The 27,019-nt window shown below is 41.7% G+C and overlaps 1 protein-coding gene across 3 annotated transcripts in view; it reads right to left on the bottom strand.

The window, feature by feature from the left end:
* The window catches only part of GJC1 (gap junction protein gamma 1), a 51,608-nt gene extending 25,515 nt beyond the window's left edge, over positions 1-26,093 (bottom strand). The window contains exon 1 of one of the 3 annotated variants that reach the window (XM_041727046.1): positions 25,619-26,093. The gene's annotated coding sequence lies outside the window, so the exon portion shown is untranslated. Of the gene's footprint in view, positions 1-24,529; positions 24,819-25,064; positions 25,243-25,618 lie in introns of those variants that run through there. The other 2 variants (XM_041727047.1, XM_041727049.1) reach the window with 2 other exon arrangements.
* Between the last annotated feature and the right edge of the window lie 926 nt (positions 26,094-27,019).

Below are 27,019 nucleotides of genomic sequence, written 5' to 3'. Positions count from 1 at the left end.
TGGAGACCCAGGATCGAATCCCACATCGGGCTCCCGGTGCATGGAGCCTGCTTCTCCCTCTGCCTGTGTCTCTGCCTCTCTCTCTCTCTCTCTCTCTGTGACTATCATAAAAAAAAAAAAAAAAAAACACTTCTTCTGGGGCACCTGGGTGGCTCTGTTTTTTGGCTGAGTCTGACTCATGATTTTGGCTCAGGTCATGATTTCACAGTTGTGAGACTGAGCCCTGTGTTGGGTGCTGCCCTTAGCACCTGGCGTGCTTGAAGATTCCTTCTGCCCCTTCCGCCCCCTCCCCCAAAGGAGCTCTCTCTAAAATAAGTAAACAAAATCTTAAAACAACAAAAACAATACTACTTCCCTGGACACCCTCATGTCTGCTCCTCCCTCACTTCATTTATGTTTCTCTTCAGAGGCCACCTCCTGTCGTGACACCTTCTCGGACTACCTACGTATAACATCCCTCCATCACTTTCTATACTTTCACCCTGCCTTTCTCGTTCAGAACACTTATTAATACTACCTAACATATTTTTTATTTGTTAATTTGTTGATCATAAGGACTTTTTTCTTGTATCTCAGGCATTTACAACAATGAACATCTCAGCAGGTGATCAATAACTAGTAATTTTAAGACTTAATAAATTTGAATCTTTGCTCATTGATTTTCCTCTACTTTATTTTTAAGTAATCTCCTCAGGAGACATTTGGACTCAAACTTACAACCCTGAAATCAAGAGTTGCATGTTCCATTGACTAAGCCTGCCAGGCACGCTCCTCCTCCACTTTAAATTGTCCTTCCACAGGGGTGCCCAGGGGGCTCAGTGGCTGAGCTTCTGCCTTCCACTGAGGTCGTGATCCCAGGGTCCCCGGATCGAGTCCTGCATTGGGCTCCCTGCATGGAGCCTGCTTCTCCCTCTGCCTGTGCCTCTCAAGAATAAATAAAATCCTAAAAAAAAACCACAGAAAGAAAAAAAAAATAAATTGTCCTTCCACAATTTCCTACATGAAAAAAATTTCATTCCTTAAGAGCTAGGTCAAGGGTCACTTCAAGTTTCCTTTTTTTTTTTTTTAAAGGACTTTATTTGTTTATTTATTCATGAGACAGAGAGAGACAGAGAGGCAGGGACACAGATAGAGGGAAAAGCAGGCTCCACGCAGGAAGCCCGATGCAGGACTTGATACCAGGACCTCAGGATCACACCCTGGGCTGAAGGCAGGCGCTAAACTGCTGAGCCACCCAGGGATCCCCACTTCAAGTTTCCTTGACTTCCTCAATCAATATGCTCCCCAGAAAGCTCTAATAATTCTTATTCCTTCTTTTTTTTTTTTTTTAAAGATTTATTTATTCATTCATTCATTCAGAAAGAGAGAGAGAGAGACAGGCAGAGGGAGAAGCAGGCTCCATGCAGGGAGCCCCACCTGGGACTTGATCCTGGGCCTCCAGGATCACGCCCTGGGCTGCAGGCAGCGCTAAACCGCTGTGCCACCAGAGCTGCCCTAATTCTTTATTTCCCTAATATCAGGACTTACTCTGTGAAATCAACATTAGTGATACTGGTTTCTTCTGCTGGAACAGGAGTTCCCTGATGTTTGAAAAGTCCATGTTTCTTTAAATTTTCTGGACACTGGGCAGCCCGGGTGGCTCAGCGGTTTAGCGCCGCCTTTAGCCCAGGGCGTGATCCTGGAGACCAGGGATCGGGTCCCACGTCGGGCTCCCTGCATGGAGCCTGCTTCTCCCTCTGCCTGTGTCTCTGCCTCTCTCTCTCTTTCTCTCTCTCTCTCTCTCTGTGTTTGTGTCTCTCATGAATAAATACATAAAACCTAAATAAATAAATAAATTTTCTGGACACTTAGCTCCTAGTATGCTGCCCACGATACAAAAAGCACTCAATGAATGTGTGCTATATTGAACAGAAGATCTGAATGAATTTGTATGAAGTGGAAAATGTAAAACATGTTTACTAATACAATCATATTTCAGGAAAGAATACAATAAATGGTATAAAAGCACAAATGTGATAATAATCAGAGAAGGGAAAGAAACTAATTCCTATGAATTAAAAAAGTACAAGTGGTCAATTATACCTCAATGAAGTTGAAAGAAAAAAAAAAAGTTCACTGCAGAAGACAAGTGGGTGTCGGAAGGGTGGGTATGGTTTCACCAGACAGAGCTGGGGTGGGAAGCAAAGGCAAGGGAGATGCAGAAAATGGTCTGAGTGAGAAGCTGCACAAGAAGCCTCTTAGACTGGAATATGGTGGAGGATGTTTGGAAGTGATTGCAGAGAAGGCTGAAAAGGGAAGGCACATCAGTTTGCAGGGAGTCTTAGTATACCATGGAACCTGAAATTAAAGCATTTAAGTAGTGATGAGTAAAGGTACTTAAGATGTGGTCCACAGACCACCTTTATCAGAATTATCCAGAGGGCAATGTTCAAAGTGCTGACTTGCATGTCCTATTTACCCAACTCCCACTCGCAGGCCCACCAATTCAGAATCCAATTAATCTTCTATGGTTGGACATTTAGGTTGTTTACAGTGGCTTGTTATAATACTCATAACTTTGTATACAGACTCAATTATAGACTTAGTTTTTATTTTATTTTTATTTTTTTAAGATTTTATTTATTTGACAGAGAGAGAAAGAGAGCACAAGTTGGGGGAGCAGTAGGCAAAGGGAAAGGGAGAGGCAGGCTCCCTGCAGAACAAGGATCCCAGCAAACTGGAATCATGACCTTAGCTGAAGGTAGATGCTTAACCAACTGAGCCACCGAAGTGCCCTTTAGGATACACTTCTAAAAGAATTGCTGGTCAACAGTTGTATGAATTGTGAAAACTGTGTGTGTGTGTGTGTGTGTGTGTGTGTGTGTGTTTACAGGAAAAGGTCTTCTTTGCCCACTCTCTCTCTCCAAAAATTCTAAAGTTTTTGCCCTGTATTGCCAAATTACCCCTCCAAATAGCTGGTACCTATTTATATTTCCACTATCAGGTGAAAATGCTGGTTTCCTCACTCCCTCACCAATGATTTCAAAATATATGTATTTTTAAAATTAATTTATTTATGATAGACATAGAGAGAAAGGCAGAGACACAGGAAGAGAGAGAAGCAGGCTCCATGCCGGGAGCCCGATGTGGGACTCGATCCCGGGACTCCAGGATCGCGCCCTGGGGCAAGGGAAGGGGCTAAACCACTGAGACACCCAGGGATCCCCTCAAAATATTCTTTAAGAAACAGTTTACAGGGCAGCCCGGGTGGCTCAGCGGTTTAGCACCTGCCTTCGGCCCAGGGTGTGATTCTGGAGACCCGGGATCGAGTCCCACGTGAGGCTCCCTGCATGCAGCCTGCTTCTCCCTCTGCCTCTCTGTGTCTCTCATGAGCAAATAAAAACAACAACAACAACAAAAACAGTTTAATGTGAAATGGTGGAGCCACTCTGGAAAACTGTGTGGAGGTTCCTCAAAGAGTTAAAAATAGATCTGCCCTATGACCCAGCAATTGCACTGCTGGGGATTTACCCAAAAGATACAGATGCAGTGAAACTCCAGCACAGCTGCACCCCGATGTTTCTAGCAGCAATGTCCACAATAGCCAAACTGTGGAAGGAGCCTCGGTCCATCGAAAGATGAATGGATAAAGAAGAGGTGGTCTATGTATACAATGGAATATTACTCAGCCATTAGAAATGACAAATACCCACCATTTGCTTCAACGTGGATGGAACTGGAGGGTATTATGCTGAGTGAAATAAGTCAATCGGAGGACAAATATTATATGGTCTCATTCATTTGGGGAATATAAAAAATAGTGAAAGGGAATATAAGGGAAGGGAGAAGAAATGGGTAGGAAATATCAGAAAGGGAGACAGAACATGGAAGACTCCTCACTCTGGGAAACGAACTAGGGGTGGTGGAAGGGGAGGAGGGCGGGGGGTGGAGGTGAATGGGTGACGGGCACTGAGGAGGGGACTTGATGGGATGAGCACTGGGTGTTATTCTGTATGTTGGCAAATTGAACACCAGTAAAAAATAAATTTATTATTAAAAAAACTGTTTACATTAATAAGAGTTTAAACTATAACAAGTTTTAGACTACCACAATCACTAGGGCAATGCAAATAAAAAACATGAGATACCGCATCACACCCATCAGATGTTTATTACAGGGGCACTTGAGTGGCTCAGTGGTTGAGCATCTGCATTTTTAAGATTTTATTTATTTATTCATGAGAGACACAGAGAAAGAGGCAGAGACATAGGCAGGGGGAGAAGCAGGCTCAACCACTGAGCTATCCAGATGCCACCCCCCCCCCCCCCAACTTTTAAAGATTTTATTTATGAGGAGCATCTGCCTTTGGCTCAGGTCATGATCCCAGGGTCCTGGGATCCAGTCCCACATCGGGCTCCCCACGCAGGGAGCCTGTCTCTCCCTCTATTTCTCTCTCTCTCTCTCTCATGAATAAATAAATAAAATCTTAAAAAAAAAAAAAAAAGAAAAAAAACAAGATGTCTATTACAGAAAAGAAAAGAATAAGTGCCAACAAAGCTGTGAAGAAAGTGAAACCCTTATTGGGCATTGCTGGTGGGAATCTAAAATGGTGCAGCTGCTACAGAGAAAACAGTATGGCTACAATTTCCTCAAAATATATATTTTTAAAGATTTTATTTATTTATTCATGAGAGACACACAGAGAGAGAGAGGCAGAGACACAGGCAGAGAGAGAAGGAGGCTTCATGCAGGGAGCCTGATGTGGGGCTCGATCCCAGGACTCCAGGATCACGCCCTGGGCTAAAGGCAGGCGCTCAACTGCTGAGCCACCCAGGTGTCCCAATTTCCTCAAAATACTAAATATACAATTACCATATGATCCAGCAATTCTCCTTCTGGGTATATACCCAAAGAAACAAAAGCAGGGACTCAAAACAGATTCTGTATACTCATGTTCACAGTATAATTATTCACAAGAGCCAAAAAAGGTAGAAGCAACCCAAGTGTCCACTGAGATGAATAAACAAAATACGACATTTTGTAATATACAATGGAGTATTCTTCAGCCTTGAAAGGAAGGAAATTCTGACACATGGATGAACCTGGACAACATTATGCTAAGTGAAAGGAGTCAGTCACAAAAGGATAAATGTTACATGATTCCACTTACATGAGATAGTTACAGTAAGCAAATTCACAGAAACAGAAAATAAAATGGTGATTGCCAGGAGCTGAGAGGAACAGGGAACTAGTGTTTAATGGGTACAATTTCTTTTGGGAAGATTCAGAAGTTTAGGAGATAGCTGCACAATGATGTAAACTGACTTAATGCCACAGAACCATACACTTAAAAAAACTGGTTAAAACGATAAATCCTATGGTAAGTATATTTTGCCATGATGAAAAAAAGGATAATAAAAGTTTTAGACTATGGAGCCCCTGGGTGGCTCCATCAGTTATGTATCTACCTTCAGCTGAGATCATGATCCCAGGCTCCTGGGATGGAGCTGTAAGTCTAGATCCTGGTCAGCAGGGAGTCTGTTTTCTCTTGCTCCCTCCGCTCATGAGCTCTGTATCAAATAAATAAATAAAATCTTTTTTTGTCTCTCCCTCTATTTCTCTCTCTCTCTCTCTCATGAATAAATAAATAAAATCTTAAAAAAAAAAAAAAGAAAAAAAACAAGATGTCTATTACAGAAAAGAAAAGAATAAGTGCCAACAAAGCTGTGAAGAAAGTGAAACCCTTATTGGGCATTGCTGGTGGGAATCTAAAATGGTGCAGCTGCTACAGAGAAAACAGTATGGCTACAATTTCCTCAAAATATATATTTTTAAAGATTTTATTTATTTATTCATGAGAGACACACAGAGAGAGAGAGGCAGAGACACAGGCAGAGAGAGAAGGAGGCTTCATGCAGGGAGCCTGATGTGGGGCTCGATCCCAGGACTCCAGGATCACGCCCTGGGCTAAAGGCAGGCGCTCAACTGCTGAGCCACCCAGGTGTCCCAATTTCCTCAAAATACTAAATATACAATTACCATATGATCCAGCAATTCTCCTTCTGGGTATATACCCAAAGAAACAAAAGCAGGGACTCAAAACAGATTCTGTATACTCATGTTCACAGTATAATTATTCACAAGAGCCAAAAAAGGTAGAAGCAACCCAAGTGTCCACTGAGATGAATAAACAAAATACGACATTTTGTAATATACAATGGAGTATTCTTCAGCCTTGAAAGGAAGGAAATTCTGACACATGGATGAACCTGGACAACATTATGCTAAGTGAAAGGAGTCAGTCACAAAAGGATAAATGTTACATGATTCCACTTACATGAGATAGTTACAGTAAGCAAATTCACAGAAACAGAAAATAAAATGGTGATTGCCAGGAGCTGAGAGGAACAGGGAACTAGTGTTTAATGGGTACAATTTCTTTTGGGAAGATTCAGAAGTTTAGGAGATAGCTGCACAATGATGTAAACTGACTTAATGCCACAGAACCATACACTTAAAAAAACTGGTTAAAACGATAAATCCTATGGTAAGTATATTTTGCCATGATGAAAAAAAGGATAATAAAAGTTTTAGACTATGGAGCCCCTGGGTGGCTCCATCAGTTATGTATCTACCTTCAGCTGAGATCATGATCCCAGGCTCCTGGGATGGAGCTGTAAGTCTAGATCCTGGTCAGCAGGGAGTCTGTTTTCTCTTGCTCCCTCCGCTCATGAGCTCTGTATCAAATAAATAAATAAAATCTTTTTTTTTTTAAGATTTTATTTATTTATTCATGAGTGACAGAGAGAGAGAGAGAGGCAGAAACACAGGCAGAAGAAGAAGCAGGTTCCATGCAGGGAGCCCGATGTGGGACTTGATCCCGGGTCTCCAGGATCAGGTCCTGGGCTGAAGACAGCTCTAAACCACTGAGCCACCCAGGCTGCCCTAAAATCTTTAAGAAAAGTTTTAAACTAAAATTCATTCATGCAACTGGTACTTACTACCATCAAGAAGCTTGCAATCTAGTAGTTTATAAGAAATTTACAAACACTTTTAAAAAGTATAGCTGGGGGATCTCTGGGTGGCTCGGCAGTTTAGCACCTGCCTTTGGCCCAGGGCGCGATCCTGGAGTCCTGGGATTGAGTCCCGCGTCGGGCTCCCGGCATGGAGCCTGTTTCTCCCTCCTCCTGTGTCTCTGCCTCTCTCTCTCTCTCTCATAAATAAATATTAAAAAAAACAAAAAACAAAAAAAAAACTATAGCTGTATTGAAGAGGTATTTAATGTACAGTTATATATGCTAAGCAATAGAGGATTAGAGGAAGCTAAGTAGAATCATCTGTTAATCAGCACTTTATAGTGGTTAACGGTATAGGGAAATGCTTTATTTTTCAGTTTATTTGATTCATTTTTTCCATTGCAAGCTCTTTACTATTATGTTGGCCACAAAAACAAGTTATTCCAAAAATATCACTTTCATATATTTCTTTGGAAAAGTCTCTCTAGTAGACTCAAGTTAAAAAAGCTCCCAAGGGTTCCAGATCAACAACTAAAAACTCAATAACTTGTCCCCTGTCAATTTTTAATCTTACTAAACTATAATAACCAGGAAATTAAAAATTTTAAGGTAAGTAGTGTTGTTCTAAATGTTTTGCAAATCCAACAATCAAGTCCAAATGGGTCAGAGCCAAGTTTTAATCTCTTTCTAACCAAAAAACAAACACCCCAAACCTATGAGAGACCAGATTTTAAGAATTTTAATTCCTTTTTAAAATAAAAAAAGCCCAAGATTAACTAAAATTAATTTTCTAGGATAGTCATTCCTAACCTTGAATTTTATGAGTCCAAGATGGAGTAAGCACTGAACTAGGAGCTAAGAGATTCTAACAGGCACTTCAGGAGAAAGTATTTCTTTCCATTTATTCATTTGTGAAATAAGTGGAGAATATCAGATGATTTCTAAGGTCCCGTCTATTAACATTTGATGAAAATCACCTTAGGCAGAATAAAATTTGTAAAAATAACCAACAAATTATGTGGAATTCAGAACTCTACAGAACAGGAAAGAGGTGAAGTAACTATAGTGAAATTAAACAATGATAAGATGTCAAACTGTCAAAAAAGCACTTCCCAAACAGTCATCCCAGAAAATCTGTAGTTGAGTCAAACTAAAAAATTTCAATATTGACTCACCATAGTTCTAAAGTATTAACTATCTGGGCATCCCAGATCATAAGCTGAGCAATCCATTAAGAATTGTGCTAGTGACTCACACTCCTGAATGAGACAGCTTTATGTGCAGAGACAAGGAATCAATTAAAGGGTTTACAATGAAGTTTTGTTTAACTGGAATGTTTTAAGTGGAAGTTAATTCTGCATGAGCGATAATAGATGTTTAATAACTAGCTAGTGACAATTTCTAAGCAAAAGCATTATGGCAGCTCACTAGCAAACAGTAATCTATGTGTTACAAACATAAAAACAACTTGTTTTCAAAAGAGCTCTTGGCTATGGACAATATTTGAGAAACACAAAATATAATTTGTTGTGAGTCAAATTATAAAACCTAGTAGAAAGAAAGTAGTTTGAAATCTTGGCTCTATCAACCAACAAAGAAACAAAATACATCACTGTGGGTTGAAGTGTCAATTTGTGCTGGCAAGAAGCCACTCTAGATGTAAGAACCTTCAGGAACCAGCTGGAGAAGTATGAGGAACCTGGGATAATGCATTCATTCACATTGTAAGTGGTACTGTCTTCGTGTAAAACAAAAGGACAGTGTTGGTACACTTGTCTCAAACAGCCTGAGTTTAGGTCAAATCAACTGTCTGAACAATGATCAGTCTGAGAATGAACATGTCTAAGACAAAATAAAAAACATGTAACATTTCCAATATGACTAGGTTCACAACTTAAAATCTGCAAAAAAAAAAAAGGGATCCCTGGGTGGCTCAGCGGTTTGGCGCCTGCCTTTGGCCCAGGATGTGATCTTGGAGTCCTGGGATCAAGTCCCACATCGGGCTCCCTCCATGCGCTTCTCCCTCTGCCTGGGTCTCTGCCTCTCTTTCTCACGAATAAATAAAATCTTTAAAAAAAAATTGCAAAAAAAAAAGAACTATCATCTACTGATGGGTGAGGACAGTCTGGCAAAACCTTTCTGGAAGGTATTGTGGTTAATATTCAGGAACTTTAAAGTGTTTACATCCTGGGATGCCTGGCTGGCTCAGGCAGAAAAGCATCCAAATTTTGATCTTGGGGTTGTGGGTTTGAGTCCCACGCTGGGTGTAGAGACTACTTAAAAAAATTTTTTTAGGAAAAAAAAGAAAATATTAAAATGTCTACATCCTTTGATCTGCAATTTCACATCTAGTAATTCATCTAAAGTAAATGCCCAATATAAGACAAATTTTATGCAATTTAGGATATAACCTCATGATGAAATACTGCACAATTACTACTATAAATCCTGTTTTAGAAGAGAGTTCAAAAAAAAAAAAAAAAAAAAAAAAAGGAAGAGAGTTCACGGGAAGTCCAGGTGGCTCAGCAGTTTAACGCCACCTTTGGCCTGGAGTGTGGTCCTGGAGACCAGGGATCGAGTCCCACATCAGGCTCCCTGCATGGGGCCTGCTTCTCCCTCTGCCTATGTCTGTGCCTCTCTCTCTCTCTGGGTGTCTCTCATGAATAAATTTTTTTTTTTAAATGAATGAAATTTAAAAAAAAAATAAGTTCACAAAATTCAGATGTATACAATTATTTAAAGACAAAAGTAGACTAGTAGTTGCCTAGATCCGAAAGGGAGATGGGGCAGGGGCGGAATAGGGAGTGACTGCTATTAAGTGTGGGGTTTATTTTTGGAGAAATGAAAATATTCTAAAGTTAAATTCTGGTGATGGTTACAAACCGTGTGAATATACTGAAATTTTTGAATTGTACACTTTAAACAGGTCGACTGGATAGTGTATGAATTATCTCACTCAAGCTGCTTAAGACACTTTTAAACAATTTTTTAAAGATTAGTTATTTATTCATGAGAGACATAGAGAGAGAGAGGGGCAGAGACATAGGCAGAAGGAGAAGCAGGCTCCATGCAGGGAGCCCGATGTGGGACTCAATCCTGGGACTCCAGGATCAGACCCTGAGCTGAAGGCTAATGCTCAAACACTAAGCCACCCAGGCATCCCTGTTTTAAGTCACTTTTAAAATGTTTAGATACCAGTGAGGGGATATAAGTAACCAAAACAAGAAAACGGGGCATGGAAAGTAGACATCAACCAAAGTGGGGGCTACTGCTTATTATTAACTACAGCTATGGAAGTTATCAGACTGTCATATCTTTTTTTTTTTTAAGATTTATTTATTTATTTCAGAGACAAGAGTGTGTGTGTGCACATGCAAGTGGAGGAAGGGGCAGAAGCAGAGAACCTTCAAGCATATTCCTCACTCAGCAGAGAGCCCAATGTGGGGCTCAATCTCAGAACCCATGAGATCAGGACCTAAGCCAAAACCCAAGAGTTGGACACTCAACCAACTGAACACTCAACCAACTGAACCTGACAGGCTCCCCAAGACTGTCAAATCTTTCAAAAGAAATCTTCAATGTGGATGTTTATGTGAAGTCTGATTTTTATGTATATTTTTGATTTAAGTGGAAAATACCTACAGAAAGGTACATAAATAGGGCACCTGGGGGGCTCAGTGGGTTAAGCATCTGCCTTTGGCTCAGGTCATGATCCCAGGGTCCTCAGATACAGTCCTATAATCCCTGCTCAGCGGGGGTCTGCTGCTCCCTCTACTACTCCCGTCCCCGACTTGTGCACTTTTTTCTCTCAAAAATAAATAAATGAATCTTTTTTTTAAATCTTCTTTTTAAAAAAGGTGCATACAGGGAATCCCTGGATGGCTTGGGGATCCCTGGATGGCTCAGCGGTTTAGTGCCTGCCTTCGGCCCAGGGCATGGTCCTGGGGTCCCGGGATCCAGTCCTATATCAGGCTCCCTGCATGGAGCCTGCTTCTCCCTCTGTCTGTGTCTCTGCCTCTCTGTCTCTCATGAATAAATAAAATCTTTTTTTTTTTTTTTTAAAGGTGCATACAGGGAACCCTCAGTGGCTCAGTGGTTGAGCATCTGTCTTTGGCTTAGGGTGTGATCCTGGGGTTCTGAGATCGAGTCCTGCATTAGGCTCCCTGTGAGGAGCCTGCTTCTCCCTCTGCCGATATTTCTGCCCCTCTTTCTGTCTCTCATGAATAGATAAATAAAATCTTTGGGGAAAAAAACGGTGCATACATACAAACATGCAGTGCAATGAATTGGCACAAACCGAATACACCCCTGTAACCAGCACTAAAATCAGGAACAAAACATTACCACCCACACAGAGCCAATCACACCCGTTCCTACCCAAAAGAAACTACCATCCTTTGGCTAACAGTATAGATTAGTTTAGCCCAGGGATAGTTCTTGGTTGTGAGAAACTGTGTGCACAGTAGGGTGTTTTGCAGCATACCTGGTCTCTCTCTTCCAGTTGTGGCAACCAAAGATGTCTTCAGACACTGTGAAATGCCCCATGGGGAACAATATTACACTACATTGAGACCCACTGGTTTATCTGTTCTTGAAGTTGATATAAATGGAATCATACAAAATGGACTCTCTTGTATCAGAATCATACTCTTTTGTGTCTGACTTCTTTTGTTCAGCATCTGTTGAGTCACCAATTTTGCTGCGTTTAGCTCTAGTCTGTTCATTCTCTTTGTTTTACTATATTGCCATTGTATGACCATATCACAATTTATCCATTCTACTGCTAATGGGCATTTGAGCCGTTTCCAGTTTGAGGATATATGAATAATGCTACTATGAACATTCCATATGTCTTAGAGTGAATATATGTATGAATTCCTGTTGAGTACCTAGAAGTAAATTGTCACGTCAGCTTCAATAAGTTAGTACTTTTCCAAAGAGAGTTTTATCAATTTACATTCCTACCTATTTCCTCTTCTTTCGTGTAAGCAACTAACAGAAAAAAAAATTAGAAATATATATGTACGGATTTTTTTTTGCAGAGGGAGAGAAAGAATCTTTTTTTTTTTTAAGATTTTATTTATTTATTCATGAGAGACACACACAGAGAGAGGCAGAGACATAGCCAGAGAGAGAAGCAGGCTCCACGAAGGGAATCCGATGTGGGACTCAATCCTGGGACTCTGGGATCATGCCCTGAGCTAAAGACAGACAGACGCTCAACCGCTGAGCCACCCAGGTGTCCCAGGAGAGAAAGAATCTTATGCAGGCTCCATACCAAGTACAAAGCCCAATGAGGGGCTCAATCTCAAAACACTGAGATCATGACCTGAGCTGAAATCCAGATTCCAACACTTAACCAACCGAACCACCCAGGCATGCAACATTTAAATAACATTGAGCCAGATATCTTATCAGCTAAATAAAGCCTGCCAATTTGTGACCTGTTTAAAAAGAATATTTCATTATGTGGGGAAATGCTCATATGTAGTAGAGACAAACAAACAAACAAAAAACCTCCAGTAACATAATATACATGAATGGAAATACACCAACACTGATAATGGCCTACGAACAATTTCTACTTGCTTTTCAGTGTTTTCTACAATAAACATGTTAATAAAGGAGTTGGCAAAGCTTTCCTATGCAACAAAAGCCCTGAGGGAAATTTTAAAAGTAGGTCGGGGCACACATTCCATATTTGCATACATTCATAAAGACCTAATTAAGTAATGGATATATCACAGAAAACTATCTCATAGAGCCTTTGATACAGTTACTACACCCCCTTGCATAAAGAGATTCAAGACAGAACTTATATAAAATTCCACTCCAGAGTAAAACCGAGTCTAGAGGCTAATTCTTAATTTGTAAGGATATATAAAAAGATAGTATTTTTTAAAAGATTTTTAAAAAAAGTTTATTTAAGCAATCTCTACATATAACATGGGGTTCAAACTCATGACCCCAAGAACAACAGTGAGGTGCTCCACCAACCGAGCCAGCCAGGAGCCCCAAAAAAGAGTAGTATTCTGACATGATGTCTTATATACAGCAGTTTACTATCATAATGTTGTTCTTTGCATTTCTTTATAAACTCACTATAAAATGGTTCAGAAGCAACACAGAAAATTAACATATCTAATATTCCCTTGAAAAATATAGTAGTTGTCACTGCTACCTGCTGGTTATTGAATGTCTGATATTGAGTATTTGGAAAGAGTTACCTTTATTTGAGAAAATGATTATTAAAATAGCCACCAAAAACTTAACCAGTCTTCATTATTTTTTTATAAAGATTTAATTTTATTTATATAGAAAGAATGCCCACGAGAGGACACGAGCAGGGGGCAGGGCAGAGGGACAAGAACAAGCAGACTCCCTGCTGAGCAGGGAAACCCAATTAGGGTTGGATCCCAGGACCCTGAGATCATGACCTGAGCTGAAGTCAGATGAAGTCAGACAACCCACCAAGCCCCCCAGTCTCCACTGTAAATGAATGTTATTAAATCCTCATTTGCCATATAAAAATGTTATAAAACTCATACTTTCGGTCCTAATCACTCCACTTCATTTTTTTCTCCTTCATTTCAAGGGTTCTTCTGTTGGGATAAGAATATGCCCATGAGATTCAGTACAAACCCAAGAGATATTTCTGAGAGAAAATGCTAAGTGTTAATATACTGCCCTAGAATTTTTTTTAAAAAGATTTTATTTATTTATTCATGAAAGACACACACACACACACACACACACAGAGAGAGAGAGAGAGAGAGAGAGAGAGAGAGAGAGGGAGGGGCAGAGACACAGGCAGAGAGAGAGAAGCAGGCTCCAGGTAGGAAGCCCAATGTGGGACTTGATCCCGGAACTTGGGGATCATGCCCTGGGCCAAAGGCAGATGCTCAACTGCTCAGGCATCCAGGTGTCCCTAGATGAATTATTTAAAGAAAAATTATCGGGTAGCCCGGGTGGCTCAGCGGTTTAGCGCTGGGCCAGGGCGCGATCCTGGAGACCCAGACCCAGGATTGAATCCCACGTCAGGTTCCCTGCATTTCCCTCTGCCTCTGTCTGTGACTCTCTCTGTGTGTCTCTCATGAATGAATGAATGAATGAATGAATGAATGAATGAATGAATGAATGAATAAATAAATAAATAAACTTTAAAAAAAGCGCAAAATTATCTATTACTTTAAGGCTTTGAAGATTAGCTAAACTGGAATCTAATAAGACCACTATTCCGAGCATGGAGTCTCATCTCCACTTTCCTACCTCAAATAACTATTCTGATATATATGTAATTTCAAACCACAAAGAAAAACCAAAACAACAGTTTTCTGAGATAAAGAAAATGAGGTAAGAAATAAATTTCTTCTTTTTCTTAAATTAAGTTTCTTTACCAAACATGGGGCTCAAACTCACAACCCCGAGATCAAGAGTTGTATGCCCCACAGACTGAGCCAACCAGACACTCTAGGAGGAAATAAATTTTTATTAAAAGAGGTTCAAAATGCTAAGATGCAGGGGATTAGCTGGCTGGCTCAGTTGGTAGAATGTGGGACTCCTGATCTTGGGGTAGTAAGTTCAAACCCCATGTTGGGTGTAGAGTTTACTTTTAAAAATGCAAAGGTAGGGCAGCCCTGGTGGCCCAGCGGGTTAGCACCACCTTCAGCCTGGGGTGTGATCCTGGAGACCCAAGATCAAGTCCCACATCGGGCTCCCTGCATGGGGCTTGCTTCTCCCTCTGCCTGTGTCTCTGCCTCTCTCTCTCTCTCTTTGTGTCTGTCATCAATAAATAAATAAAATCTTAAAAAAAAATGCTAAGGAATAAATAAATAAAAATAAAAAAATAAAAAATGCTAAGGTTGGGCAGCCCAGGTGGCTCGGCGGTTTAATGCCGCCTTCAGCCCAGGGTGTGATCCTGAGACCCAGAATCGAGTCCCATGTCAGGCTCCCTGCATGGAGCCTACTTCTCCCTCTGCCTGTGTCTCTGCCTCTCTCTGTGTCTCCCATAAATAAATAAATAAAATCTTAAAGAAAAAAATACAAGCAATAAGTGTAACTAAAGAAAAGTCCCCTTTAAAACAACGACAAGTAGGAGTGCCTGGGTAACGTTGTTAGTTAAACTGTCTGGCTCTTAGATCTGGCTCAGGTTTGATATCAGGGTCATGAGATCAAGCCCTGAGTCCAGCTCTATGTTCAGTGTGGAGGCCCCTTGAGTTTCTCTCCCTCTCCCCTTCCCCCAGCCTCCTTGCTCTTGCTCTCTCTCAAATAAGTCTTTTTTAAATGCACTTCTCTTTTTTTTTAATTAAAAATTTTATTTATTTATTCATGAGAGACAGAGAGAGAGTCAGAGACATAGGCACAGGGAGAAACAGGCTTCCTCTGGAAAGCCTGATGCGGAGCTCCATCCCAGGACTCCAGGATCATGACCTGAGCCAAAGGTAGACGTTGAACCACTGAGCCACTCAGGTGTTCCTCAAATAAATAAATCTTAAAAAAAAAAAAAAAAAAAGAGCAACAAATAGATGAAATACTTAGGAATAAGGCTAAGAAAAAAATATACATCTTTTAAATAAAAAACACTTAAAAATTACTGCCAAGAGGGGGATCCCTGGGTGGCTCAGTGGTTTAGCGCCTGCCTTTGGCCCAGGGAGCGATCCTGGAGTCCCGGGATCGAGTCCTGCGTCGGGCTCCCGGCATGAAGCCTGCTTATCTCTCTGCTGGTATCTCTGCCTCTCTCTCTCTCTCTATCATAAATAAATAAATCTTAAAAAAAAATTACTGCCAAGGAATGTAAAACACTTCAAAGCTTTAGACATAAAACATTACGTGTTCTTGGAAACAAAATCATCATAAGATATTAGTTCTCCCTAAACTGATCTAAAATATAATATCATCTTGATTTCTAAACATGCCAATAGAATTTCTTAAGGACCAGAAAAACTGACTTTTTTTTTTTAAAAAGATTTTATTTATTTATTCATGAGAGACAGAGAGAGAGAGGCAGAGACACAGGCAGAGGGAGAAGCAGGCTCCATGCCAGAAGCCTGACATGGGACTCGATCCTGGGACTTGAGGATCACACCCCGGGGCCAAAGGCAGGTGTCAAACCACTGAGCCACCCAGGGATTCTCCCTCAACACACCCCTTTTTAAAGATTTTATTTATTTATTTATGAGAGACACAGAGAGAGAGAGGCAGAGACACAGGCACAGGGAGAAGCAGGCTCTTCATAGGGAGCCCTATGTGGAACTCGATCCTGGGACTCCAGGATCATGCCCTGGGCCAAAGGCAGGCACGAAACCGCTGAGCCACCCAGGCATCCCCAGACAAACTGATCTAAATTTAATGTGAAGAGGTGCCTAGCTCAGTGAAAAGAGCATGTGGCTCCTGAGGGTCCTGTATTCGAGCGCCATATTAGTTGTTGAGATTACTTACACACACACACACACACACACACACACACACACACACAAATAAGTGAATGAATGAATAAATACATAAATCTATTTAATGTGAAAAAACACATAGTTAAGAATAGTTGGGAATTTTCTGAAAGAATAAGAAAGGCATACAAGCTTCTCTAGATATACAGTATAAAGCTCTAATAATCTTAAAAGGTAGAACTGGCAAAGAGTTCAACAGATCATTGGAATGGAATAGAACACAAAGTTCAGAAAGACCAAAATACATTTGGAAATTTAACATATGATAAGGTGGCATTTCAAACCAAAGGACAAAAGATGGAATATTCAATAAATGATGAAGAACTACCATGGGTAGCTCTCTGGAAAAAATTAAAGTTGGGTCTTTAAATTTCAGATGAAATCAAGGATTTAAAATTAAAAACAAAACAATGAAAGTCAGACAAAACCACGGACATTTTTGTCTTAATAATCTGAGTAGCAAAGATTTCTAAAATGACACAAAACCCAGAGATCAAATGAAAGAAATGGCAGGTTCATTTATACACAGTATAATTTTTGGAAAGCAAAACAAACAAACAAACTAAAGAAAAACTAAAAACAACTCAAAAGATGTACCGAATACTTAAAATGATTTTCAGTTCTCAGAATAAAAGGCTAATTTCTCTAACACATAAAGAATTCTAACAGATCAATAATAAAAAGACCACTCAATAGAAAAATGTGCAGTGGATATGGAGGTCTCAGAAAAAGAAACAAATGACTTTTAATAATGTGAAAAGATATTTAATATCACCTGCAATTAAAGACTTACAAATTGGGATCCTTGGGTGGCGCAGCGGTTTGGCGCCTGCCTTTGGCCCAGGGCGCGATCCTGGAGACCCGGGATCGAATCCCACGTCAGGCTCCCGGTGCATGGAGCCTGCTTCTCCCTCTGCCTGTGTCTCTGCCTCTCTCTCTCTCTCTCTCTCTCTGTGTGACTATCATAAATAAATAAAAATTAAAAAAAAAAAATAAAGACTTACAAATTAAAACTATACCAACATATTACTTTTAATTTATCCAATTGGAAAAGATTTGAGAATTGACAACAGATCATTGACAAGGAAGGGTGTATAGAGGCATTCTTTGTGCTTTACTATAAGTGGTATGATGAACAACTGGCATATGAAGAATAAACATACCTTTTGACCCAGCAATTCCAATTCTCAATGTTCATCTAACAAATACACTCACAGACATACAAAATAGCATACAGGAATATTCACTGCAGCACTGCTGATAATGTGCTGTAAACAATTTTTTTTTTTTAAGATTTTTATTTATTCATTCATGAGAGACACAGAAAGAGAGAGGCAGAGACAGGCAGAGGGAGAAGCAGGCTCCATGCAGGGAGCCCGACATGGGACGTGGGACTCGATCCGGGTCTCCAGGATCACACTCCAGGCTGCAGGCGGTGCTAAACCACTGTGCCACCAGGGCTGCCCTGCTGTAAACAATTTAACAGTCTATCAGAAAGGGACTGAGTAAAGAAATTGCAGCACATCTGGTAGTCAAAGAGCATAAGATAATGATATGAAATAAATTAAGATATATCAGTGAGCATTGCAGGCTGTAGAACAGTACTTACAGTACGCTATTTATGCATGCATGTGAATTACTAATGTATGGATACTTCTAGAGGAATTCATAGAAAAGGGTAAATAATAATTGCCTCAGGAAAAAAAAAGTGACTGAGTGAGAATAAAGGAAGACTTAGAATTTTATACTACATAATACATTACCTACTCCAAAAAGCAATTTTTAAGGAGTCTACGAAGTAAAATACTCAAGTGAAAAACTGTCAACATTGGCCTTAATGTATAAACTGTCCCAGTTTCTTGGGTCATTAATTATACCGAAGGTTGACCCAGCAAATAAGAAGAAATAAAAATCAGAACTAGATATAGAATGTCAAAGATGGGCAGCCCGGGGGACTCAGCGGTTTAGCGCCGCCTTCAGTCCAGGGCCTGATCCTGGAGACCCGGGATCGAATCCCACATCAGGCACCTTGCATGGAGCCTTCTTCTCCCTCTGCCTGTGTCTCTGCCTCTCTTTCTCTCTCTAGAACTCTCATGAATAAATAAAATCATTAAAAAAAAGAAAAAAAAGAATGTCAAAGAAAAAACCTAATCTCCAATTTCTTTATTATAGCTGACAGCCTATATAAGCTAGCTATGATTATTTTCCTGGGAGGCAAGTGTACACGTTGTGTATACTACCACCATTGGTGACCACTATATTTTTGGTCTATTAAAACCGAAGATCAGTCAGGTCATGGCTATTAGTAAGTTTACATCAATAAGTATTTATCAAGGAACTAGCACTGTATTGGCATAGAAGACCAACAGTGTAAAAAATAACATAAAATAATGAGGCTTTTAATTAGAATAATAAAAGCTTTGTCAGAAGTTACTTGCCATATCAGCACCTATAAATAAAAAAGAAATTAGTAAGCACTCAAATAATTGTTGAATACAGAAATGAACTACAAGCTAGGTACTGATGATAGATATTACTACTGACTTCATGAAATATGAACAGTCTACTGATAAAAGTCATACAAATAATCAGTCAAATGGTAAATAATACAAATAATTAACAGTCTAATGGTAAAAGAGTCATACAAATAATTAATCAAAATTAATTCTTAAAAAAAAAAAAAAAAAAAGACAAAATTAATTCTTTGCAAGAGAAGTGCAGGATGCCATAAGAGTATGTTATTGAGTTCCCTAACTGAATCTAGAAGGATCAGAAAATGTTTCTCCACAAAAGCAATATTTTAAGCATATTCTGAAGAACTGAGGAGCTGCCTTTCAGGCAGAAGAATTAGCTACAGCATGTTCTAAGCCCTTAGGTAAGCTTTGAACCTTTAAGGAATAGGGGAAGGGAAGAAAAAAAGAAAAGAAAAAAGGAAAGGAAAAGAGAAAAGAAAAGATCAATAAACTAGACCACTCATAACAAGAAAGTAAATACAAAGACATGATGCTGGAGAAGGAGGCAAGGCCAGATTAAACCTTGTTAAATGAAGAGGGAAGGCCTAAAATGGAAAACAGAAGTTTTCAGGTAAGTGAGAGACTTCCTTAAATTTGTTTTATAAAGGGATGCCTGGGTGGCTCAGCGGTTGAGCCTCTGCCTTTGGCTCAGCGCCTAATCCCTGATTCCCAGGAGTCCATGAGCTCCTTGCATGGAGCCTGCTTCTCCTCCCTCTGCCTTGGTCTCACTTCTCTTTCTGTGTCTCTTATGAATAAATAAATAAAATCTTTAAAATAAATTTGTTTTATAAAGACAACTGTAGCTGCTGTGAGAAGAGCTGATGAGGACATACTGCTTAGGGTATATACATATGTAGTAAAAGTATAAAGAAATGCAAGGAATAATAAATTCAATTGGTGAATTACCTACACTGAAGGTTGAGGGAAGGAGGATACAATCAGGTGGGGAAACACAGAAGACCTGACCTTTACTGGTAATATTTTATTTCCCTAAGCTGCAAGGTAGTTAAAGTATTTATTGTAGTATTATTTTTATTACTTTTTCTGTCTTAAGTATCTCAAACTACCCCCCCCCCTTAAAAACAAGAGTGAATGAGGAAGGACTATTCATAATTGATTATAAATTGTCTTAGAAAAAGGTGACCTAGACTAGATAGGAAGACAAAAGGTAGGGGTGGCTCAGCGGTTTAGCCCCTGCCTTCGGCCCAGGGCGTGATCCTGGAGTCCCAGGATCAAGTCCCACATGGGGCTCCCTGCATGGAGCCTGCTTCTCCCTCTGCCTGTGTCTCTGCCTCTCTCTCACACATCTCTGTGTTTCTCATGAATAAATAAATAAAATCTTAAAAAAAAAAAAAAAAAGGAAGACAGAAGGTAGAAATCACAAGAGTCAGTAAGTTGTTGATAGAGCCACTTAATGAAATGGTACAGTGAAGAAGGTCTACTTGAAGCCAAGATCAAGAGGTCAGTCTGGGCAACTCAATTCAAAAAAGTACCTCTGAAAAGGACATCTGGGTGGCTCAGGGGTTTGGCGCATGCCTTCGGCCCAGGGCGTGATCCTGAGGTCCTGGGATCAAGTCCCACATCGAGCTCCCTGCATGGAGCCTGCTTCTCCCTCCGCCTGTGTCTCTGCCTCTCTCTTTCTCTGTGTCTCTCATGAATAAATTAAAAAAAAAAATCTTAAAAAGAAAAAAAAAGTACCTCTGAGTAGTTAAGTAGAGATGCTGAGTGGGCAGCTGGGATAAGAAGTTTTGGAGGCAGACAAAAATTTGGGAGTATTAAAAATACATATGGTAACTGAAGCCACAGAATGGATTAGATTAGAGGACCAAGAGTTGAGAAAGACTGTCAATTAAAGATCTGGTAGAGAGGATGGGGGAAAAACCTGAAAGAACAATCAGAGAGCAAGGACAAGGGGAGGCAAGAATCAGAAACCAAGAAAAAAGAGCACTTCAGGAAGGAAATTTCTGAATCCAAATAAACACCTATTCTGAAGTGGGCAATTAGGAATCAGAGGTCCAGGCACCTGGATGGCTCAGTGGCTGAGTGTCTGCCTTTGGCTCAGGTTGTGATCCTGGGGTCCTGGGATTGAGTCCCACATCAGGCTTTCTGGAGGGGGCCTGCTTCTCCCTCTGCCTACATCTCTGTGTCTCTCACAAATAAATAAATATAATCTTAAAAAAAAAAAAAAAAAAAAGAATCAGGAGTCCAAGAATGAGTCAAAGGGAATTCCCTAAAAATAGAAGTCCAGATCGACCTTATTCTGAACATTCCCAAAAGAAATGTTATAATTCAGCTAAGTAACAATAAATTCAGTCAAAACTAATAAATCATACAAAGAGGGATGCCTGGGTGGCTCAGTGGTTGGGCATGTGCTTTTGGCTCAGGGTGTGATCCTGGGGTGTCGGGATAGAGTCCCGCATCAAACTCTCTGCACATGGCGCCTGCTTCTCCTCCCTCTTCCTATGTCTCTGCCCCTCTCTGTGTCTCTCATGAATAAATAAATTCTTTTAAAAAAAAAAGAAAAAAAAGAAAAAAAGATCAGGGACGCTTGGGTGGCTCAGTGGTTTAGCGCCTGCCTTTGGCCCGAGGTGTGATCCTGGAGTCCCAGGATCCAGTCCCACATCGGGCTCCCTGCATGGAGCCTGCTTCTCCCTCTGCCAGTGTCTCTGCCTCTCTGTCTGTGTGTCTCTCACGAATAAATAAGTAAAATCTTCAAAATAAAATAATTTTTAAAAATCATACAAAGATGTACATGAAAATATTCTTATAACTATGAGACGTGAATACAAATTAGAGAATAGGGATGTGTGAAGTTTATTCCATTTCTATAAAAACTTTCTCTTAAATCCTATACATTTCTTTTGTTTCAAAGATTTCAGATAATTTCCAAATTGTTAAATCTTCTAGCACGTTAAACTGTAAGCATTTTGAAAGCAAAACCATAGTACTTAATCTTCAGTATCTAGTTTAGTGTCTAGCAAATACTCAAATGAAAAGAAATAGTTCACTAATGAATGAATGGCACCAGAGTACTTTTGTCCAAATTGCGCTGGTGCTACAAGCAATATAGCAAAAAACAAAAACAAAAACAAACAAAAACCAAACTAACTGAGGGCTCTACTCATTCTACATAACACTTGTTTTCTTTAGAAATTAAATGAAATCTGCAAAGAGCAAAGAGATCTCATCCTTTTCTTAGGGGAAAAAAACTCTTTGGGCAACACATTCCACACACAGGTCTCAATGACAAACTTGATGGCTGTCAATACCTATAGTGTTTGCAAAACTCAAGAATGTACTACCACCATATGCCAGCCAGTATTGACCGTCTGGTCATTCATTCTAAGGAGCTGTAGAAAATAGCAATGCTCAGACTTAAAAGAATAGGTCCTTACTTTCACAAAAATCAAACTCATCAGTTGTAGTATATATCTGAAAATTGCTGGCACTTAGCTGATATTAACAGTTCCTAATTGTGTTTTAAGTTAAAATATCAGCTAAAATCTATTATCATATGTATTCTAAAAGAAATGGTCTAAAAAAAGTCATCCCATTTTTCTTTCTTTCTTAAAAAATATTTCATTTATTTGAGAGAGAGCATAAGCAGGGGGAGCTGGAGAAGCAGGCTCCCTGCTGAGCAAGGAGCCAGATGCGAGGCTAGATCCCAGAAGGCAGATGCTTAACCGACTGAGCCACCCAGGCGCCCCATTGCATTTTTCTTTCCCTAAATTTCTATCAGATATTTTGGCTAGGAGTCACACATTTCTATGCTATAAGAAAAGCACTGATCAATAAAAATAAATACATTAGTAAGTAAAAAAATGCACTAATTTGGAAATAAATAAGTATATTCCCAGTTGCACTAACTGTCCAGACTAATAATAATGAAAAAAAAAAAAAAAAAAAAAGAAAAGAAAAAGAAGAGAACACAGCTCATTTATTCTGAAATGTGAATAAACTTCAAATAAAAAGCCTAGCTTTTTGGAATTCATCTCTTCGCAGTGAATTAGGCATGGAACAAATTATGGACTTACTAAGAGAATGAAACTCTAGATTTTAATGATATATTTTGTATTCTAGGATCCCAATTACTGAATTGATAGGGAGAGCCTGGAAATATGGTGGTGGGTGGTGAGGCTAATCTGAGACAGGCCATCTATTCCTTCCCTTTGGTTAATTTATACAAATATAAAATAATATAAATATTATCAAGGGGTGACAGTATTTAAGTAAGACTGTTATGCTGAAGATACGTTAACCTTTTATATCCTTTGGACTGAAGGCTAAAAGTCAATTCTACCTTCATGAACTGAACTGAAAGTCTCAGGGTCCTTTGCTCTTGTTTGAAAGAACTGTGGTAGTTACTTAGTACAGATAGAAAACCAATTCTGAAGTCACACAACCTAAAAAAAAGCTAAAAGCAATGACTTTTAGAAAGGGTATTTGAAATGCTCTGGAAAAGCACACGACAGTTTAAGACAAGCAGTAAATAGTTATCAAACCATTACAAATCAGGACAAAATAGGGAGAACTTTCCATAGAGCTCCTATATATTCTCTTCAAAGTGTCCTTTGCTTACAATACTCTGCTCACAAAGACCTGGCGAACACGAAGATGCAGATTTGTTTACCACACCTTTTTACCTTTTACCCAGAAGAGTCAGTTCATGTTTAATTCTGTCATTCTATACCACTGAAGAAATCTAAAGCAACTGCAATATACTATGCTAAATTCCAAAAAATAAAACCAGCGAAACTCCGGAAAAAAACGTCGTAACCACGATTCACAATATATTTAGTCAGAAGCTCTGGAATTAAGTTTATTTTTCTGCATTCTTGCTCTGAATAATACCTAAACTCTCTTTAGGGGGTAAAGGGCTTGATCCCTAAATTATTACTCCCCTTCCCTACAGATAGGTTATGTACTCGAAATGTGCTGTTCCTCCGTTTATCAGGAATTTAAAATCCCCTTTATTTACACAGCTTGATTTTTATAGAGCTTGGACACACACTCACTTGCAAGGATGCACAACAGGAAACGTACAATCATTTTAGACGAATTCGGCACAAGATAACGCTCATCCAGAACTTATTCTACCTCGATTTACTCGATCCCACAAAGTACGGTCCTGATGCTACCAACAAAATAAAGCGTGAGCACAATGAAATCTGTACCGCTTGCAGGTTCTCAAGGAACAAACATTCCTTCAAACGATAAATCCACACCCGCCCGCCTCGCAAAGAAAAAGTAATCCCGATTTTAGAAACAGTCGCAAGGGAAGGAAAACAACGCAAATTCTAAACCACACATTCATGTAAATCCTTTCAACTCGAAAGCTCCAAACGCAGCCACCAGCCACACAATTGGCCACAATCGCAGCTTTAGCGCCTTCTCGTCATTTTGAATCTGGAGACTGAAGGGAAAACAAAACAGTCGTCCAAAGTTTCACGAAGTAGGGGGGGGAAATCACTGTAAGTAAAGGAAACATGCTAATCAGGAGGCGACCGCGCCGTGCCCCCGCACCCCGACTCCCCTCTGCCAGCCCTCCAACTAAAGCTTGTCTGAAACACTGACAGGAGGCAGGAGTCCAGCCGCGGTGCTGGAGGAAGGAGTCACACGAACCGCACGCCGCCCGGAGGGATGTCAGGGGCCGAGCGTCGGGAGACAAAGACCAGCCCGCGAAGCGCCCGGGCGGCGAGGGGCGGCCCCGGCGCGGCCCTGCGCCCCTAACCGCCCCGAGGAGTTGCGAGCACCGCCGAGCGCCGCCCAAGTGCGCGCCCGGGGTCCTCCGGGCTCCCCGCCCACCCGGCGCGGCCGGCACCGCCCGGGCCCACCCCCGGGCCGTTTCCCTCCCAATTTGGGAACCGCGCGCCCAGGGACAAAGGGGGAGGGCGCGCCGGGGGCGGCGGCGGGCCGCGGGGCAGACGCCCCTCGGGGGTCGGCGGGAAGTCTCGGCAGCAGCCCCTCCCGCCCCCCCCGCGCGGCCGCACACTTCCCGGGACCCCTGCCCCCCCGCAGCCCCTTCCCCCGGCCTCCGCACAAGTTCTCCCGCCCCCCCCGAGCCCCGCCCCTTGCCCGCTTCGGAGCCGGCCCTGCGGCCGCCCCTCACCGGGCGGCGTGTTCCCCCGGAGCCGCCTCCTCCGCCGGGCCTCGGCCCGTCCCACCGGCCGCCGCCTCATGTGCCCCGCGTCGCCATCGCCTTCGCCGCCACCTCTCCTCCAACTCTCGCCGCCGCCCTCGCCTCAGTCTCCAGCCGAGGCCGAAGCCGAAGCCGCTCCCGCCGCCGCCTCCCGCTCCCGCCGCCCGGACCCGCGGGGAGGCGCCTGCGCACTACGCGCCGCGGTGGGGGCGGGGGCGTCCCGCCGCGGCCTGGGAGCAGGGGGCGCGCGGCACGTGGCGCTCGGGTGGGAGGGGGCGCCCCGGAGCGCGGGCGGCGGCGCGGGCGTCCAACTTTCCGCGGGCGGGCCCTCGCGCGCTCCCGGGCAGCCCCGGAGGCGCGGAGCGTGTGGGTGCCACCCGCGTGGAGTCTGGCCCCGGGTGGGCGCAGACCTCGCCCCCAGGACAATTCATTCCTCCAGCTTGCTCCTTGGGGCAGCAGCCCCCCGCAGCCAGCGCCTCACTTTGCGCTTTGTGCCTCTGTCTCTGCCGGAGGACACGCCTTACCTGGGCATCCTAGGTCGGTCCTACGAGCCTCGGAGTTGTCTTCTGTGCGCTCCGCCGAGGCCTGGGTCCAATGTGACACATCAGGATGCTGACGCCCGGGTCTAGGTTCTGCTCCTACAGGCAGTCGTCGGGCTACCCATCCTCGCTCCTTTGAGTCGTGGCTTTTAGTGGCGTTCTAGATACTTTTGAGGTCCTGGGCTTCTCGGATTTGCAAGACCCTAATAGGCCATTTCCTCTTAACCCCTTGCATCCCAGTGGGATCCCATTCAAAGGACCTTCCGACGATTTGCACGCATGGGAATCTCCAGCCTTAAACTTCCTCGCCTCTGAGGAATCTGGAAACTCCTTCAAAATGCTTTTAAGTACAGTGAGTCCGTGCCTAACAACGGAAGTCGTACTAAGGAGATGATAGAGTACTTGGTATTGTGTTAGACAACTCCTGTACTCCTGAATTATCTCATTTGACCATCACTATACAAAAGGATAGGCTTCCACTTTACCCTTTTGACCACAGAGGAAATTAAGCTCTAACAAATGAGGTGACTTGTTACAGGTCAAACCTCCCATCCCGAAAGCCAGAACTAAAGGCTAGTTCATAGGGCTGGGCATCTGGCCCACTGACAAAAGTTTTGTTTGGCCAGTACGATGTTTTCTAAAAGTATGAATTAATTGCGGAAAGTTTAAAATCCAGAATTTTGGCTTCTCTCAAATAGTGGGAGGGGAAACGCGCCCTTTGAGCCTCTAGTTTCAATGGGTGCCTACTTCTGAGTAGTATTTATTTATTTAGGGCAGGTACTGTCTCCATTTAGCTGTTTGAATCATTTTCATTACCTGCTTGACCTCTGTATTTAAGTTCTCCTCCCCCCAAACTTGCCATGCCCTAGTCACTCCCCCACTCCTTATCACATCACCTTTCTATAAATGTATTTAAAATGACAAGTGTGAGGACCCTGTAAATATATGAAGATATGATAAAGAACATGTCTTACTCGGGATGCCTGGGTGGCTCAGCGGTTACGTGTCTGCCTCTGGCTCAGGGCATGATCCTGTGGTTTGGGGATCGAGTCCTGAATCAGGCTCAGGTTGTGGTCCCTGGTCCTGGGATCAAGTCCCACATTGGGATCCCTTCAGGGAGCCTGCTTCTCCTTCTGCCTATGTCTCTGCCTCTCTCTCTGTCTCTCCTGAATAAATAAAATCTTAAAAAAAAAAAAAGTCAAACTAAAATAACACAGGAGATAACATCACTATATAGATTAAAATATTAAAACTAATATCCTGCTAGTGCACCTCTACATTGGTACAAATCACTTTGGAAAATGGCAGTATCTACTAAAGCTAAACTTATGCCTACACTATGACTGCAGTTCCATGGAAATTCCACAGGGATCCCTGAGCTGTACA

The sequence above is a fragment of the Vulpes lagopus genome, chromosome 12 (assembly GCF_018345385.1).
Source record: "Vulpes lagopus strain Blue_001 chromosome 12, ASM1834538v1, whole genome shotgun sequence".
In the NCBI taxonomy this organism is placed as follows: Eukaryota; Metazoa; Chordata; class Mammalia; order Carnivora; family Canidae; genus Vulpes; species Vulpes lagopus.
The sequence above is the reverse complement of the archived record's forward strand: the minus strand, read 5'-3'. Positions and strand labels throughout refer to the sequence as shown.